This window comes from Miscanthus floridulus, chromosome 1, assembly GCF_019320115.1.
Source record: "Miscanthus floridulus cultivar M001 chromosome 1, ASM1932011v1, whole genome shotgun sequence".
Lineage (NCBI taxonomy): Eukaryota > Viridiplantae > Streptophyta > Magnoliopsida > Poales > Poaceae > Miscanthus > Miscanthus floridulus.
In genome coordinates this window covers 51,228,012-51,247,249 of record NC_089580.1, presented here as the reverse complement: position 1 = coordinate 51,247,249, position 19,238 = coordinate 51,228,012, and the positions used below count along the sequence as shown (strand labels likewise).

General features: G+C 42.2%; 1 pseudogene; it reads left to right on the top strand.

Annotated features, from left to right (window-relative positions):
- The first annotated feature begins 908 nt into the window (after positions 1-908).
- On the top strand, positions 909-8,760 carry LOC136456590 (BTB/POZ and MATH domain-containing protein 1-like; annotated as a pseudogene).
- Positions 8,761-19,238: the final 10,478 nt, after the last annotated feature.

Sequence of the window (19,238 nt, the reverse complement as noted above, 5' to 3'; positions counted from 1 at the left end):
ATTTGCCTTCTCAGGGCACTGTGCGAACTCTTGTCGGAGCCAGGAGATTAGAACTCTAGAAGTGCGAGCCCCTTGCTCGCCAACCTCACACCTAAGGAAGGCCTCTACTCATGCTCTCCAACCTTTTGACCTGCACTGCCCAGTCACTGCGTTGCTGTGAATCCTCAGGCCTAGCATCTTCTGACAGTCCTGGAGCGTGACTGTCATCTCTCCAAAAGGTAAGTGGAAGCTGTGAGTCTCTGGTCGCCACCCTACATTTTAGACAAGCAAGATTACATGTAAAAAAGGCAAGCACATGAACAAATGGCCATGAATGGAGGTTATAATTGAAGATAATACCTATCAACCAACGCAGTTATGGTCGCTGAGTTGAACTTGGACAACCCACGATGAACCAAAAAAGAGATGACATCTAGGCCAACTCTTTGCAGGAAAGGAGTGTACCTGTTGTCATACTGCATGTTCAAGAACCCATTGTGGATTCTAGGACGAAGGAGCAGAAGGTCCTGCATAGAATAAAACATAGTCTCCTGTTACTTCACAAACACATGTACGCTTACAAAAATTTGAACAAAACATATAGATTATTACCTACCCCTCCGCTATAAGACGTCCTCGGTGGGTTGCCTCGTACGTCGGGTCGAGCAGGTGAAATTACGCCATCCTACAAAAAAGACAATGAAATAGAAATTCAATATACAATGAAACATAAACTTAGAATGTACAAGTAATTGACACAATTACAAGCATAAATTGAGACATGCATAATTAATTGAATGAATACGACAAATATAAAACAATGAAAACAACCAATAGTTGCACCTCACTAATCTGCCAACGACAAGTGCATGAATTGTGGCCCAGTCTACCACACTTGCCGCACTCGTACTGCTCGGGGTCAGTAAGAAATGGGGTTCCTCTCCCACGCCTCGTTCTTCCAGGTATCTAATCCATAACCATCATGTGCCTTGTCCTCTTCCTTGATCCATGTTTGTTCAAACGGTAAGCTAGATCCACAATGTACTTTGGCCCATCATATGGAGGCCACTCTCTAGGGTCCTGAAAAGGCATGAAGCGGGGGCTCCATGTGTGCACAAGTGTGTCGACACTAAACTCGTGAGGTATCCTGCTCTCGATATTATAGTTGCGATGCCTAGCTGCTGCCACCAAATGAGGACATATAAAGTGGTACTGCCTTGGTTTACCATAAGTGCATGTGAAATCTTAGAGGATTACCACATGCATCCTCGACTCTCAGACCTCACTGTCGGATGTTGTACCACCCCTATGCTCGACCTGATAAGTCCCTATGGCATGGTCAAAACATGTAACCTCATGTGTGCCAGCCCTTTCATTTGCCTTCTCTAGGTGTGCCTTTGGTTTCGGAGCCCATATCTCTCTATCACTCCACAACTTCAATGCATGGGCGTGTCTATTGTTGAACCAGACAACAAGCTTGTAGAAGGTGAATTGAACGAATGCATTCACTGGCATACCATGTATCCCCAATAGCAACTTATTGAATGACTCCGCCATGTTGCTGCACTGAAACTCGTACCTCCATCCACCAGTGTCGTGAGCTCTTGTCTATTTCTCCAAATCCCTCATCAAACATATGAGCCATTGTCTATCTTATGCATTTGATGCAGTTCTGACCTGCTCCAACTTTTTTTGAAAGTACTTGTCCTCAAGCTATCGAGCAGCCTCCTAGAACAGATCAAAGTTATCGTTCACACCATCCTTCTAGAGTAGATTCTCAGCAAGGTGCCGAGTACACCAACAATGGCGCAAAGGTGCATACCCCTATATCTGCTCTTGCATGACATTAAGTATGCCCTGGTACCTATCAGATATGATGCCAACCTCCCTGCTAGGCCCAACCACATGTATCTGGACTAGCCTCAAGAACTATCCCCAACTGTCATTGTTCTCCTTCTCAACCAAAGCAAATGCCAATGGAACCAACTTGTTGTTCGCGTCACAGGATATAGCTATAAGAAGTGTGCCCTAGTATTTGCCAATCAAGAATGTACCATCAATGGAGAAGACAGGACGATAGTGCCTAAAGGCCTCGACACACTAAGGGAAGCACCAAAAAGCATGGAAGAATATTTGCCTCCTATCCTTTCATGCATTTGGTTTTGGGATGTACTCATAACGCATGCCTGGATTCACTGTTTTGATTGCAATGAAAAGTACTAGCAGCTGCTCATACCCATCCTCCTAGTCCTCATATATCATCTTCCATGCTCGCTACTTAGCCCTCCAAGCTTTATCATAAGTTATCACATAACCTTCATACAACACCTCAACGGTCCTGATAATTGTCCTAACCTTCATGTTGGGTTCTCTCTGCAATATTCCCATCAACCGCTTGGCAATAAGGGTAGATGTCAACTGCCGGTGCTTCAATGTCAGCACATGGTTGGCACAATTGTGTGGCCTGACAACTTTTGTGATCTTTCACTTTCTAGTGACCTTTTGCTTCCTTGCACAAACCCTCCATGGGGCAGCGTTCCTTGTCACACACAACTGTGTAACGATGCTCTGTATATGAATGCAAGACCTTGTAAGGTCTCTTTCATATCACTGTAAACGCCTGCAACCACCTCTTCAATGTAGGGAGGTCCTTAAATACCTTCCCATTCTCAATTACCATGTTAGGGGCCGGCCTCAGGAGCTTCTAGGAGCTCATCATCACGTCCTTCTACACACACGCCTGATCGGAATGAGCAAGATCGCTAAACTCGTGAACTCTTGGATCACGACAGCCAGGAAGATATGTCTCAGCATCTCAACATCACTCTCTGTCAGCTCTCCAACAGGACGATCATCATCAGAATCAAGAGCCCTTGCCATCTTATATGGCTCCGATCATTCATATTTCAATACTATTGGAGCCAAGAATCCATCTCCACATAGCACTTGCGCTAGCAACAGTGGCACATCCACATTGTCAGGAATGTCTACTGCAACATAAGGTAGAAAAATGAGGAAATAATAAAAAATTGGATGTAAGGAATGGGGTAGCTCTCAATAACCTTGTGGATAAGACACTTACTTGGATGATTCTGTGTCAAGAGGATCTCATGAGGAGGATCTCCACAACATCATGAGTCTAACAAGCATCTCCAACTAGCATATTGGGGGCAGATTGAGCATTGGAACCGTAGGTGCACCTCCACATCCATATCAGGTTCTGGGACCGGAGAGGCAAAGTGTGCCTGCTGACCCATTGTGAGGAAAACCGATGAGCGATGGGATCAACTAACACCCGACGCACAACCATGTCCAAACTTTGGAACTGACACTTCATAGCTGATCTAACATAGTTCTTCCACTAGTCTGTACACCCAATTGAGATCATCTTCCTAAGGATATTAGGAGAGGAACCTAGGTGAAGTACACCCTCCACTGCGATGCCATCATCATCATCAACTCCATGGCAATGTAGCTCCTCCCAAGCCTTTGTAACCAACTCACTAAACGATGGCTTCTCATTAAATAACACATGCACACTTTGCATCTCAACAAACTCAACATATCCATAGCGATCTCTTTCCACGGTGCCTCCATAATATGCTCACTAGATTGTCCATGTAGTAGTTCAAACAAAAATTAAAATACAGTTCGTTTAGTCCCAAGTAGTTGTTATATAGTACCTCTCTAATAGTTACTAACCAACTACACCCTAAATAACTATGTCACTAGCTATCTAACTATATTTATCTAACTATATTTATCCCACTAACTAAATCAACTAGATATCTAATAACTATATCTATGTACCTATGTCACTAGATATCTAACTATTTTTATCTAACTATATCTATCTCACTAACTAAATCAACTACCTACATCATGTCATTTACTAGAAACTACCAAATAATCTAAGTAGCACTACAATTCAAGCTAACTAAGTACCTACATTGCATATTCAAAAATTTTACCTGTCCAAGTCAATGCAACGATGCGACGTGGACGTGGAGGACGGGATCGACGGCGAGCGGTCGCGGCGCGCTAGGAGTAGGGGCCGTGTCGTGGGCGCAGGACGGCCGGCGCTCTGCACGGCGAGGCGGCACGGGCGCGGTGGCCGCCGTTGGTGCCGACGAGGGTGGGCGTGGGCACGGGTGGCCAGGGCAATGCGCGGCGGCGGTGCGGCAACGCTGGTTCGGGGAGCGTTAAAGAGAGAGAGGAAGATAGAAAGGAAGGGAGGGCCCATATGTAAGATAGGGCTTGGCGCTAAGATCTACGGTGTCGAGCTCGGCGCCAAGATCACCGGCGCTAAGCTGCCTGCCAAGTCATCGCCACGTCTGGCGTCGAGCCCAAGACCTAGGTGCCAAAACCTACGGCGCTGAAACGTATAAGTCCGGCATCACCAACAATGGCGCTGAGCTAAGGGTATATATTTTGGAAATCATATCTCCAGAGTATATTTGTGAAAAAAAATTCAAAAAAGGGCTAAAAACAAAAAAATTCGGGAAAATTGACGGTGATTAATTGGCGTAGCACCACATGTAAAAATGTTCAAACTTAAACTCAAACTCAATCTTGATGTGAGTATATATGTGACTGCGACCCCTTTTATGAGTGTGATATAGTATTCATTGTAACAAGATTGTGATTAAGCAGGAAGCTACAACTATGCGTAAAACATGTATCTACTCTTATCAAACGAGTTTAGTTTGGCCGCCAGAACCAGCTGCCACGTCTCCCTAAATTGTGTCGGCCATTAGATCTCACAGTGAACGATCCAGATTGCTTCAATCGGATTTTACCATAAGTGGCTTCTCCTTACCTTCTCCGACCTCTTTTCTATTCCTCTCCGGCTTCTCCGGCTTCTCGTCCGAATCCAGCCAACCCATATATATATATACACGCAGCTTCTGATTCTCCTTCCAGACTCTTCCCAGAATATCTCGCGTCCTCCTCCTCCTCCTTTCTCTTCCCTTTGCCCCGAGCCCCCGACCGCCGCTGCTCCCCTGTGCGCTGGCAGCGCGGCACCGCATCGGCGGACGCGGCCCTGCTCGAGCGGCGCACCAACGGCGCAGGTGGCACCGGTCCGGCCCTAGCCCTGGCCTCGGCTCCGGTGGCACACTGCCCCGCGGCACCGGGCCTAGGCGGCTAGCCCCTGGCCCTGCGGCCACGCCGACCTAGGGTTTCGCGTCTCCATCGATGGCCATCCCGGATCGGCCGAGTCCCGGCGCGGGTGATGCACCGCCGCAGAACTAGCCATGGCACGGGAAGAAGGATTTCTTTTTTGCACTATATTCCACTTCCCTTTCCATCCTTCAATTTGACTCTGGCCCTTTCCGGCAGTGGCAGCTCCCAGTCGACGATGCGTCTCCTTGTGCCATCGCTGCCCGAGCGTCTCCTGCGGCGTCTCCCCACCTCCATCGCTGGCGGGCCCTTCCTCCATCTTCCTATTACAGGTTCTTCTCTCCCTCACCTCTTACGGATCTGGGTCCCACCCAAGGCAGAGCAGCCTGCCTTCTTTTTCCGAGGAGGCCTACGGCAGCAAATCTGACATCGCGCGTTCCATGGAATTCATTGATGTGGGCGGCGGGTTGCAGCCTTAATGCTCTGTCTGTTCTTCTTGGAGCCTGTCAGTTTCCTGCACATTGTTCCTATATTTTTTTATGTCAATCGAAGTTCAGAATCCTTGTCAATGTTTCTTGCTCCATGATTTTGCTTTACGAGTGGCCGGACTCACCGGGAGCGGGTGGGTGATTGCACCAAGGGATCGATCCTATGGTGCATTGATTAGTTTTAGGTTTGCAGTATCTGCTTCCATGTATATTCCTGCTATTGATTTCAGTTCTATTGATCTTCTCCCTATCTATTGCAGTAGTGTGTGTGTGTCAGGATTGCCATCAGATGCTTCCTATGCTCCTCAAGGTACCACCCCTCACATTCCTTGTGATTTCCTCTCCATCTCTCCTAATTAGCAACATGTAAATTATCAAGATTGACTACTAAAATGTCCTTCAGTTTATCAATATCACATCAAGTGTTCTGCTTAAGCAAGACAAACAAATGCTCTTTGTTTTCTCTTTGTGATAATTCCAGAATTCAGAGTCCAGTTTCCTTGCCTGCCAGATCATTATTGTCTTGGTAAGCTTTGCTCATGCCTACAGTCAATCTCCTTTTAAAATTACTTTTACTAAAGAGTTTATACCGATTACTACTTACCATATGTGCAAGTGTGGTGTAGAGAACGATCGAAGTGCAGCCGCGGTGGTGTTTGTTTCATTATCTTTGATTCAGTTTGTTATGGCCACACAGTTCGTCTATGAACCTCACAAATTTGTAGACTTGATACATGATGCTAGCTTGTACTGATTTTCAATGAAAAGGGTTGGAGCATGGACGGTGATGGAAATTTCGTTTGTTCATGTAGGCTTCTCCATGCCTTCGACTTTTATCAGTTGCCTACAATCTCATATAACAATAATTGATGTTACTGTTGCTAAGCCCAGTGACTGATGTATAAATATAGCATCAAATTTATTGATTCGGACACAGTAAACATACCTCTTGCCGTAGCTATGTTATGTTTATGTTGTCCTTGCTTCCTTCCACCTTTCTATTCTAAAAAACTTTGATAGATTTATTTCTTAGTTCCTCAACTGATGCTCCAATTTGTGTGCACATTTCTACAGGTTTCAGTATGCTACGAGGGTTTTAACTCAGCTTTGTAACATTGAAATGATTTCAGGTATGTTACGGCTGTCAGGTTTTTAGTAGTGTGGAAGTTCTTAATCATCAGTGTTAGCTTACAGTGCTTTGTGTGGCCTTGAGGTTTTAAGACGCTGTTCTAAAATTTGTGTTGTAAATTCTTTATTACCACGCATAGAAAGTGCCATAATTTCAAAAGTATGCATAGTAGATGTATCCTGCACCATATAAAAAAATCTCAAATCTTTCGGTTCTTGTGCATGACATATCTACATTAAACTCATAATATTATTTTCATGTAAAGATTAAACATGTTTTTACCCACGCCTTAACCAGGTGATTTGCCGGCGCGGCGAGGGCGCGCGTAATAGACTAGTGGTGTATAACTGGAGTTTTGAGCTATCCCTTGCTTGATGTACGTGTGTGTGGGTGGAGGGTGGGTGGGTGGGTGGGTAGCAATCAAAACGCATACATAAGCTACACATGGACTGCACCATATCAGAGCATGCATCGATGATGGAGAATGAGATATAATGCTCGATCGAGGGTGCGTGGTACACGTATGATCGATCATGCATGGTAAGCACTGCGTTGCCCAGGCCCAGACGCGTCCAGGCAAATAAACATGGGCCGGTGTAGGTGGCGGGCCTGTCCGAGAAGACCATAAACACGCCCTATGTCACGAGGACGCGCGGCCATCACTCTTTCGCTCTCTCCCCAAGTGTCAAAAAAAAAAATGCTGAGAGCCCTAGGCGACGAGGAACGGGGAACAACAAACGGTCGGCGGTCGGCATCTGCCGGCGGAGGCTTGTCAGAGGCAAGGCGCAAGACGCTGCTTTACTGAGGAGCCTTAAGTTTATTGAGGCACCGACGAGAGTACGGAGCCACCACCAAGCCCGCCGACGGCCCACCCCTACCAGTCTTCCACAACGATTTGTTGAAAATGTGAGTATTTTCGCGTGGTTTTCGTCAGTTTTTCTTACAATTAAGGGGTTTCTATCTTGTGAATCGGTGTTATTTACACCCTAATAGTGCTAGGGAGCAGTAGGACACAGACATTCTGGGCTCTGGTTTTATTGAGTTCATGCTTGACTACGAGCAAACCCAGCACCTCGCCACTGGGGACTTCGTGAGCTTCGGTAACTTCTCTGCTGGGGGTTACTTGTGGAGGATTAACTGCTACCCCCCGCGGGGGCGACATAAACGGCAACAACGAGCACTTATCTCTCTACCTGGAGCTTGTGAGTAAATCGAAGAAGTTCAAAGCCATCTTTGATGCTTTCTTGGTGGGCAGAGATGGCAAGCTATGTTCTCCCAATGATAGGTGCTTGGACACTTTGTAGCTAGTAGAGAAGGACACTTTCCAGCTAGTAGAGACAGAGTGGGGATGGGATCAGTTCATGAAGCGAAGTGATCTTGAGTTGTATGTGATGAATGACATGGTCACAATTGTGTGCGGGGTCATAGTTATGCATGACAGTACCTTGTCTGTGCTGCCGCCATCCAATTTACCCAAGCCACTTGGGTCACCTGCTGCCCTGCTGGATTGCACTTTGGGAACAGACGTGTCATTCATTCGTGGGTGGTGAGACGTTCCATGCTCACCGTGCTGTGCTTGCAGCTCGATCACCAGTCTTCAGTGCGGAGCTCTTTGGCCCAATGGCTGACGCCACGATGCCATCCATCACGCTGCAGGACATTCACCCTGCAACATTCAAAGTTATGCTTCGGTTCATGTACACAGATGCCTTGCCTCCAGATGATGAGCTTGGATATTCTCCTGCTGAGATGTTGCAACATTTGCTTGCCGCGGCTGACAGATTTGCACTGGACCGTCTGAAGGTTTTATGTGAACTGAAGTTATGGGACAACACCTCTGTGAAGACAGTTGCTTCTGCTTTAATTTGCGCTGAGACATACAACTGATCCAAAGTTGAAGAGAAAGTGCATAAACATTTTGCTGTGCAGGAAAATTTCTACAAGGCAGTGTTCACAGATGGTTTCGCCATGTTGTTGCAGAAATTCCCAGCTCTTGCTGCTGAGCTGAGAAAGAGGGAGGGGAAGGGGCATATCCGGATATAAAACACTTAAATTTCCAATATATATAGTTCAGAAGTTCGACTATATATTTATTGAAGTATTTTGGAATGACAGTGAGCATATCTTGATTCCTTTGGAGCATATTAGAATATGAAGCACTTGATGAACAGAGAGCATGTTCTTATAGTTATACATTCTTGCATTGTTGCACGAAGTTGCTGCCAACTGATATATGCAGTCTCGGTGAAGTTGCTACCAAGGGATATATGCAATCCCAATGAAGTGGCTGCCAAATAATATATGTAGTGCTTAGTGATTTAGCTGCTAAAGTGCCAAATTTAAGCGTCGTAACGCAAGGTGGATGATAATGACAGACAGCTAATAATGTGCAAAGCTGTGGAGGTTTATGCTACAGTGATAGCCTATTTTGTTCCTTTGGGGTTTCCTTTTGCTCTTGGAGTTGTCCTGTCCTGAACCTGGCTTGTTCTGTAAAGCTTTCAATATGTTTCCTTTTGCTAAGCTGATATGGTCCTAACTATGTTTGGCCTTAGTTAATTGGATACTACATGATCTGTAAGTATGTTGGAATTTAAGTATTTATGCATCACAATTCTGTTGCATTTGCATTTTTATGGTTCTTATGTCCTGCTGATGCTTGATTCATTTGAAAACTGAAAGAAATAATACCTATATGTGACTTGGAGGCTTAGGCAACACTCTGCCTTGTATAGCTTTTACATACGACTGCCCATCGTCACGTAAGGTATCACAAGGACCTTGTTTCTATCAGGTATCAGCATTTGAATTAGAATGGGTGCTGCTCAATATGTCACCATTTCGAAACGCAGCTAGTGTTATGGTATATCTCCACTTGTTCTTTACTGTTCGATTCATTTGAAAACTAAAATTTCAAATTTGTGGAACCTATGTTGATGGCTTCTTATCCAGTACAATGTGTCTGTTTTCTGTCCTTTGTAGCTCTGGCATGCTCCCCTTCCATCCAGACATAGTGATGCATCTAAATTAAGCTTGTGACTTGGTTGCCTGTACTGTACTGTCTAAATATTTCTTCATGGTTGAAATTAAAGAACTTCCATATGACAGTATTAATTGCCCCTGTTAACTGAGGGGTACCTGACCATAAGATAAGGAAGAGGCCAAGCAAAACATTGAGGCATTGTGATATACAGTGGCTTGAACTTATCTATGCCAACTGTGTTGAAATCTGAAGGAGCCTTATCAACTTCTGTGGAACTACAAGAATTTTGCATCTGTTATTTTTCTTATGTTTGGTCGAGTGCTACTTCCTCGCTGTTCTATTTGTTGGAATTTGCAGTCAACGGAGTTTGCATTTCCTGAATTTTTTTCCCAATTTTTGAGAGGAATAAGCCCGAAACTGTTCTCCTTGATGAGTCTAGGGTATGGGATAAAATCATAAATTGAACCGACTAACATATCTCATGCGTTTAAAAATTAGGTTGGAGCATACCAAAATTATGAATTATCGTCCACAGAGGCATCGGATAAAATCATAAATTGAATGCAAAATTTGGTTTGCCCATGCATTGGACGGACACACACTTAGTTAAAGAAATGAAAACTGGATGCATTAAGAAGGTTTGTTGTCCATAGTGTCAAGGAAAACCATGGAAGTGCCACTGCCACTGACGGTGAGGGCCTGTTTGGCTAGGGGTCACTAAAGTTAACTTTAGTTATTTTTAGTCACTAAAATGCCAAACACGCTGACTAAAAAGGGTCACTAAAGTTTAGTGGCTTTTGTCACTAAGGGGTAGCTAAAAATGACTAAAAGTGATCCTAGATGACTTTACTCTCTTTCTCTCTCCTCTCCTTTTTCATTTTTAGGCTAATTTAGGACTGAATAATAAAAATGAACTAGATGCATGCGTGTAAGGCACTCAGTCTGCATGGAAATATGTCATGCCGCACCTCACCTCAGTCGTCGAACAATTTGATCCTCTTTGTCACCGGCGTGCTACTCTCCGCCTCCGTGGCATCACCGCCATCCTTCGCAGCAACAGCACCGGAGCCTCGCCGCCCCTCTTTCTCTTCCAGCCAGGTTTCGAAGAACTCCATGATCTCCTGGAACTCTTGGGCGTCCTCCGACGCCAGGTCGAACACCTGATGCCCCAGGTCCCTCATCTTGTTGAGCCTCTCGATCTTGGCATCGTGTCGCGTCGTCATCCTTCTAGGCACGCAGCAGGCCGATTTCTTCACCATGGAAGTGTAACGCATCACGCAAAAAGATATGCCGGCAGGGGAGGCCATCACGCTCCATCTTCCGGCAGCTGCACTTGATGACATCGCCAGAGCACTGGTTGAAATGCCACGGTGTAGAAGTAGAACACATCGCCGGATGCAGCATCGGGTAGTTGTGCCTTGCGACATGACGATGATGTCGAAGCTGCCCAGCATCTTGATCTCCTCGCATAGGAGGTAGAAGTTGGCCGACGTGAATAGGCGCATGGCGTGCTACTCCAGGCTCCGGTGCTTGGTGGTGAGCACCAGCCGGGACCTAGTTGCCCGGTGGTCGACCACTCCACCAGTTGATCCAACAGCCAATTGGGCCCTTGATTCGCGCCCAAATCGAGGGCGCTCAGCCGGTTCTCCAGGCTGATGCCCCCCGTCGCGCAGCGCCATAAAAGGATGGTGGGGGCTGGGGCACAAGACATGAGGTCACCGGTAGCCGCCAGCCCCACCCTAAAGTTCTTAACCCTAGAACGATCGAAAGGGGCGCTGTGAGCGGCTGGGAAGCGCCATCGCCTTCGCCGCCGCCACAGCACTACACCTACACTGTTGCTGCGTTCGTCGTCCTAGCAGGCGCCTGCACGGCTTCTCCTACTATAACTCCAGTGGCCATGTCGCGGTGGCGCCGTGGCCGTGACTATGCACGGCTTCTGCATACATGCAATTTTCAGGGAGCCTCATGAATCATGTTCTTTGCATGCTTTTCTATGATTGTTTTTCATATTTGGATTCTTTCAATTTGCAATGGCAACCAAAAAGGTACTAGTGAGATGAGTACTGATTTGTTGGTATAATGCCAGGAAGCTTGATCCCTTTGAATTGTGAACCTTTGACTGCAGATATACATGGATGCTTATAGAAAACGCCTAGGATGTCTAATTGACTCTGACTGTATTTTCATCTACGTAGTAGTCTATCTGGTTGCTTTAGTTCTCTACTGAAGTTTAGATTTGATTGTCTTTGAACAACTGTTTTTCTTATGCTTGCAGGTCCATAGCAACACAAAGATCAAGCACATATATTCAGCAAGGTTTCAACTGTCACTTCTCTGAACCTTCCTTTTATTTGTTTATGTGTCGTCAAGTATCTGTTTCCATATCTCAACAGTTTTTGGAAATGAAAGAACTTGACAGTACTTTGCTGTGCAAATGTTGAAGTTTGTAAAATGCCTTCAAATTCTTATTAAATTTTTAGTTAGGTGGATTATAAGTTTAACGGTTGTTGTCTCTTTCTATTGCCTAAGTTAATATTTATATTAAATTGGTTGATAATTTGTATGTGTGTTTGACTGTTGTTGTCTCTTTTTATTGCCTAAGTTAATATTTATATTAAATTGGTTGATAATTGTAATGATGGATTGTATATATTCTTGTGAATTGGACATGCAATGGTTGTTTATATAATGCTCTTGTGCTTGTGGTCAGATTTAAATTATATATATTCTGGTCAAATTTTAATTATATATGCACATATATATATGTTTTGGTTGAATTTGAATTATAAATTTATTTTTTTTGCAGAAAAAATTGACTGTAGGGACGGTTCTAGACTGAACTGTCCCTACAAATAGGTATTATAGGGGCAACTGGTACTACAGCCGCCTCTACAAATCAATTTTATAGAGGCGGCTGATGTTACTAGAGCCGCCCCCTATAAATAGATTTATAGGGACAGCTGGTAACACCAGCCGCCTCTACAAATCGATTTATAAGGACGCTCTGAAAACCGCCCCTACAAATACATGATTTATAGAGACGGTATGATAGAGGCGGCTGACCGAGCCACCTCTACAAAGCTTCACTAGCTGCCCCTAGAAAACTATTCCTATAGTAGTGTGAAAGAATTACAAACAAGTTGTACGGGTAGGTATTAGAGGAACGTAGCGCCGAGATGGGCGGAGGCGGCAGCGCACGCCTACCTCTAGAAAGCGGTGCGGATCTCACCGAGGACGTGGAAGATGGCGGCGAGGAGACCGGGGACGGTTTACTTCTGGAGGAAGAGAGTGGGGAGAGGACAAAGTCCAAGTATCAGTTCCGGTCGTTCAAAAAAAAAACCTAACCTCAATGTGCTCTTTATAATTGCAGGATAACAGGAAGGTATAAATCGGCCGTCAATCGTGGGCAGGATAACTGAACAGTTCTTTTTTCAAAACACGCTCATACACACTGATCTTTATTTTACACTAACACTTCGATGTTTATAATTGCTGATGGACACTAACACACTATTTCATTTGTTTTTCTTAAAAGTATGGCTATTAAAACAATATTTTTTAGTGGATAGGAGAGAAATTAAAAGTGACAATTATGTCGCTAACCACTATACCACAACTCTTAGTGGTTACAAAAAAAAAATTCATAATTTTTCGAATGAAGTTGGATGAAGAGGAACTTTATATCAAAATTATAGAGCTCGATGAGATCTATAACTTTGTAGTTGATAAATTTTTTATTTAAAATAATTTATAGTTTCAAAATTTCATATTAAACTCATAGATTTTGAAATTCAAATTTAGAATTTTGGAACGACATAAGACATTGACATGGTCTATGTCAAAGTTGCAATTATCAATATGAATCTATACCTTTGTAGTAGACTTTTTTTTTATCTAAATCAATTATAGTACTAATAAATATTTGTTTCATTTTCTTGGATTTTAGAATTCAAAATTTAGAATTTCGAAAGCTAAGAAAATAAAATTGATACTTATGACTCTAAATGACCTCAGATAAAAAAAATATTAACTACAAAGTTATAGATCGTATTGATAACTATAACTTTTGTATAGACCATGTCTCCGTCCAAGATCATTCAAAAATTTTAAAATATAAAAATTTAGAAAAATTATTCACTAAATAATTTCAAATAAAACTCGTCAACTAAAGTTGTAGATCTCAATGTGCTCTATAATTTTGATATAAAGTTTTGTCTTCATTGCACATCATATGCAAAGTTATGATTTTTTTAGATAATTATTAAGGTTTGTGGTATAATAATCAAGGGCATAATTGTCACTCTTAACTTCTCTCTTCGGTTCTCTCTAAGAAAATATTATTTTAATAGACATAGTGACTAGGAGCCCATTACTACAGTTGAAGAATATCTTCTAGCAAAAACAGGTTGAGAATATCCATCGGCAAATACTAAGAATTGTTTGGGACTACTTCGCTCTAGTTTTTATATGGCTTCGGCCCCGTTCGGCTTATCCCGTATTTAACTTGTTCGACTTCTTTTTAGTCGAAACAGTATTTTTCTCGCACAATAATTCAGCCAGAACAGTGTTTTTCAGCCAGTTTCAGCCAAAATTCTGCCAGCCGAACGGGGCCTTCGCTCCACCATGGAGCAGCTCCACTGTATAGTTTGTGGAGTAGGTGATACTGTTTGACACATAGCCCCCTCTAGGAATTGGTTGTTTTATGTAAATGGTCTATTATATGTATGGTGATTTAAGTTTGTCCATTCAAGTAGTATCCAGAAAATAAATATTTTGGTTAAATAATTTCCATCATTCGGATACAAAAGCACACACCATGAATCAAAGCACACTGTTGCATCTACTACACACTAGCACACATCAGCAGCTTGTTCAGATGGCTGGCTGGTTCGTGGATTATTACTACTGCTGATTGGTTGATGTGAGAAAAAAATACTGTTCCGGCTAAAAATTAACGACCTTTTACGAGATCCAACAGTGAACCGAACAGGCTGTGGAGCTCCTGAAGCAGCGAAGAACGTCGCGCATAGCTACACTAGGCTTGCATGTGGCCTCCAACGGGACGTCCCGGGGCATGGTCAGCGCACCCACCCGCGGGTCATGTCAATCTTGAGGCCATCGACTCTGTCCCAATGATGCAACGGTGCGGAAGGAGCTGTGGAGAAAGAACGAGTCGTTGGTGAGTAATTATCCTACAATTCAATTAACACTACTAAAAAAACTATATTTAGAACGGGTTTTTTTTTAGGGGTGCTCTACTATCAACCGCCCCTAGTGTGAGTGAGCTTAGGTCCCATAATTTCAGCCACCTCTATAAATGGCACAGTAGGGACGGCTGATGATACGAGTTGCCCCTACAAATGGGTCGATTTGTAGGGGCGGATTACTCACCAGCCGTCCACGGTGTTGCGATTTGTAGGGACGGCTCAATCACTAGCCCTCCCTACAAATCACACTTGTTCATCATTGATCATCATTAACAGTTGTGATTTTTCTTTTTAATCTCTGGGTAAAATTTGTAACTAGTTTTTCTTCCTCATACTAACTCTAAATATAATGATTTTTTCCTAAAATTTTCTAAAATCATGCCCTATCAAGTTATTGTGTTGATTTGATCATTCTTTTCGTTTGACAAAGTTTGAACAATTCAAATTTTCAAATTTAAAAAAATGACAAGTTCTAACAAAATTTTAAAAACACCAAATGATTTCAGCTGAAAAAGTTATGAATATCAAAGATGTATAACTCATCAAGATCGACAACTTTTATTTTAGTTATTTCTTTATCTGACAAAGTGATAGTAAACATTGTTCATAAATCAACATGTCTCTCGTATAGTTCATAAAATTATGAGGTGATATGTGAATTTATGAACAATATTTATTAACACTTTGTAAATGAAGAAGTGATCAAAATAAAAGTTATAGATAGTGATAAGTTCAACAACTTTTATGTTCACGACTTTTGGAGTTGAAATCATTTAAGGTTTGAAAATCTTGTTTGAAGTTACCATTTATTGAAATTCAAAATTTGACCAGTTCAAATTTTATCAAATAAATAGATGATCAAAATAAAAGTTGTACATAGTGATGTGTTCACCAACTTTTATATTCATACATTTACAGCTGAAATCATTTAGTAGTTGAAAATCAAGTTTGAAATTGTCATTTTCTAAAATCAAAATTTAATTATCCAAAATTAGAGACAAAGATAGATGACCAGACTAAAATGATAGAGCATGATTTTAGAAAATTTGAGAAAAAAAACCATCACATCTGGAGTTAATACAAGATAGAAAAGCTAGTAATAAGTTTCAACCATAGATTAAAAAGAGAAATCATACTTGTTCATCATTGATCGTCATAAACAGTTGTGATTTTTCTTTTTATTCTCTGGGTAACATTTGTAACTAGTCTTTCTTCCTCATACTAACTCCAAATATGATGATTTTTTTCTAAAATTTTCTAAAATTATGCCCTATAAAGTTACTGTGTTTATTTAGTCATTCTTTTCCTTTGATAAAGTTTGAGCAATTCAAATTTTTCAAATTTAAAAAAATTGAACAAGTTCTAACAAGATTTTGAAACACCAAATGAATTTTAGCTGAAAAAAGTGATGAAATACCAAAAGATGTATAACTCATCAAGATCTACAACTTTTATTTTGGTTATTTCTTCATCTGACAAAGTGATAGTAACATTGTTCACAAATCAACATGTCTCTCATATAGTTATTGAAACTATGAGTGATATGTGAATTTATGAACAATACTTACTAAAACTTTATCAAATGAATGAAGTGACCAAAATAAAAGTTGTAGATAGTGATGAGTTCAACACCTTTATGTTCACGACTTTTATAGTTGAAATCATTTAAGGTTTCAAAATCTTGTTTGAAGTTGCCATTTATTAAAATTCAAAATTTGAACTGTTCAAATTTTTTCAAATAAAAAGATGACCAAAAAAAGTTATAGATACTGATGTGTTCAACAAGCTTTATGTTTATGACTTTCTTATTTGAAATCATTTAAGGTTTCAAAATCTTGTTTGAAGTTGCCATTTATTGAATTTCAAATTTGAACTGTTCAAATTTTATCAAATGAAAAGATAATCAGAATAAAAGTTGTAGAGAGTGATGTGTTCAATAACTTTTATGTTCATGACTTTCTTATTTGAAATCATTTAAGTTTTTAAAATCTTGTTTGAAGTTGCCATTTATTGAAATTCAAAATTTGAACTTTTCAAATTTTATCAAATGAAAAGATGATCAAAATATAAGTTGTACATCTTGATGAGTTCTACAACTTTGATGTTTACAACATTTTCATTTTAGATCATTTTTTGTCTTAAAATTCAATTCGAAGTTCACAAATTCAAATTTTAAAATTTTTAAATATATTTTTTATTTTACAAAATAAAATGTATCATTATATCTATATATAAGCAAGTAATTTTTTATGTGTATGGAAAAATGTAGCAAATTATTTTTTATTACATTTATATATACATTTACACATTTATAAAAAATATGCAGAAGTAATATTTAAAAATATGTGAAAATATTTGTAGAGTCGGCTAAATCAGAAACTACGCCTACAAATGCACCCGCCCCTACAAATGACTCGTATAACACACACGGACAATCTATCGAGCCGCCGCTCCCTCCGCACCCCTTCTTCTGTTCGCTCTCTCCTGCTCCCTCTCCGCAGCTCTCCCACTCGGTGGCCGGTGCTCTCTTTCTCATGGAGGAGCTCGATTCTGCAAGGAAGAGCTCAATCCGGTGAGGAGGGTCCCGGATCCGGCGGCTGAACCCCTGTTGTGTCCATTTATAATGGCACACGGTTAAAAGGCCTGGAAAAAACGCCAATCCTCTCTCTCTCTCTCTCCCTCGGTCGCTTCCGAGGTGGCGGCGCCCTCTGCGGCAGCGTGCTGTCGGCCCCTTCCCCTCCGCCCCCCACGCAGCTCAGCCTCCATGTCGAACTCCCCGTCCAATCCTCGCCTCCTCCAACTTCCTCGATTCCTCGTCTGCTCCTGGCCTCTACCATCCTTCCCTCTGGCGACCTCTCCATGCGTCCTGGCGGAGCTCGCATCAGGTAGGCCCGGCTCTGGCGCCCGGTGTGGGCTCCCCTGGAGTGGCACGTCGACCTGGGTGGCTGACACCCTGGCGCGGTGGCGGCAGCGGCAACCTAGGGTTTTGCCTCTCCATCACCGGCCCATGACCGGATCCGGTGCCTCCATGGCTGGCCACCCAGCTGCGCTCAGCCACCGCCCATCTGCAGCGGCACGTCTACAACATGGTGCGTCATCGCCTCCTCTCCCTCCCACCTCTTCTCCCTGCGTGCGCGTGCTGCACTAGGAGGCATGTAGGGTTCTAATTTCCCCAATTTTGCATATATATGGATCTCGGTTCTATGATTCGTGGCTCCCATTTTTTTTCTCCAGTAAGATGTGAATGACTCTGCATCCCATGTGCTCGATGGAATGTCCATATGAGATGTGTTCAATACACACTATCATTTTTATAACCTGCATTTCATCTGCAGAGGTAGTTGCAAGCTACTCCAGCAAAGGTGTACAGTTCTTCAAATCTGAACTCTAAATTACTCAAGAATTTATTTGTTTGCAGATCATCTTCTACCTATGGATATGCTGGAAGCCATGGGACAGCTCTTTTATCTTCTTCCATGTATTGTTTTTGAAAGGTAAACTTGATGGATTGGCATCGCTCACATTTTAAGTCTAATATATCATATGTGCATGATGAGATTATTTTTCCCTATGGAATAGTCATGCCAATACATGGAAGGGACATATTCTAGCTATATGGTACAATTTTGTTACTGTTCTGAAATTGGTTGGTTGCTCTGTCGAGTTCCATATGTTATTTGGGGCTAAAACAAATCCAAGTTCTAGCTTTTCGAATATAGGATAATAGTGGACGATTATCCAGTGGTGGAATGAAAATATTTACGGTTAAATCTGCATGCTTTGCTTTAAAAAAATCTATCACCTTTACCATGAATCATAGATGCCTATACATATGAACTAGGAATGAAACAACTGCAATATAGTGCCACTGCCATAGACAAGACAGTGTCGTGGCTTCCTCCATCATACTGATGGGTTTGTTATATAGCTTCAGAACAATAGAAGTGTGCTTTAAAAGCAACAGGCCAAGGAAATGGCAGTAAAATACAATCTAAAAAGATGCACCAAGGTAATATCTATTGACCACTTGAGGCTAAACCAGAGAGAAGCCTTTACAATATATATATGTTAGTACCTTGGGAGAAGCTTTTGGTTTAAACGCAGAAACCTGCTCCACTAATATGATATGGAACGAAGGCGGCCAAAGTACCACATACTGCAGCTAAAGGACATGGAGATATGCAAAGACGGTATGAAAATGCTACAAGCTTATATATGGTCACCTGCTGTCTTACTTCTAACCTAAATATATATTTATGTGCCCAGCTTTTCAATTGCCTGGAACACATTTTGAAAGATTGACAAAGCTGCATGTGCTTATCTCTAGAAATCTT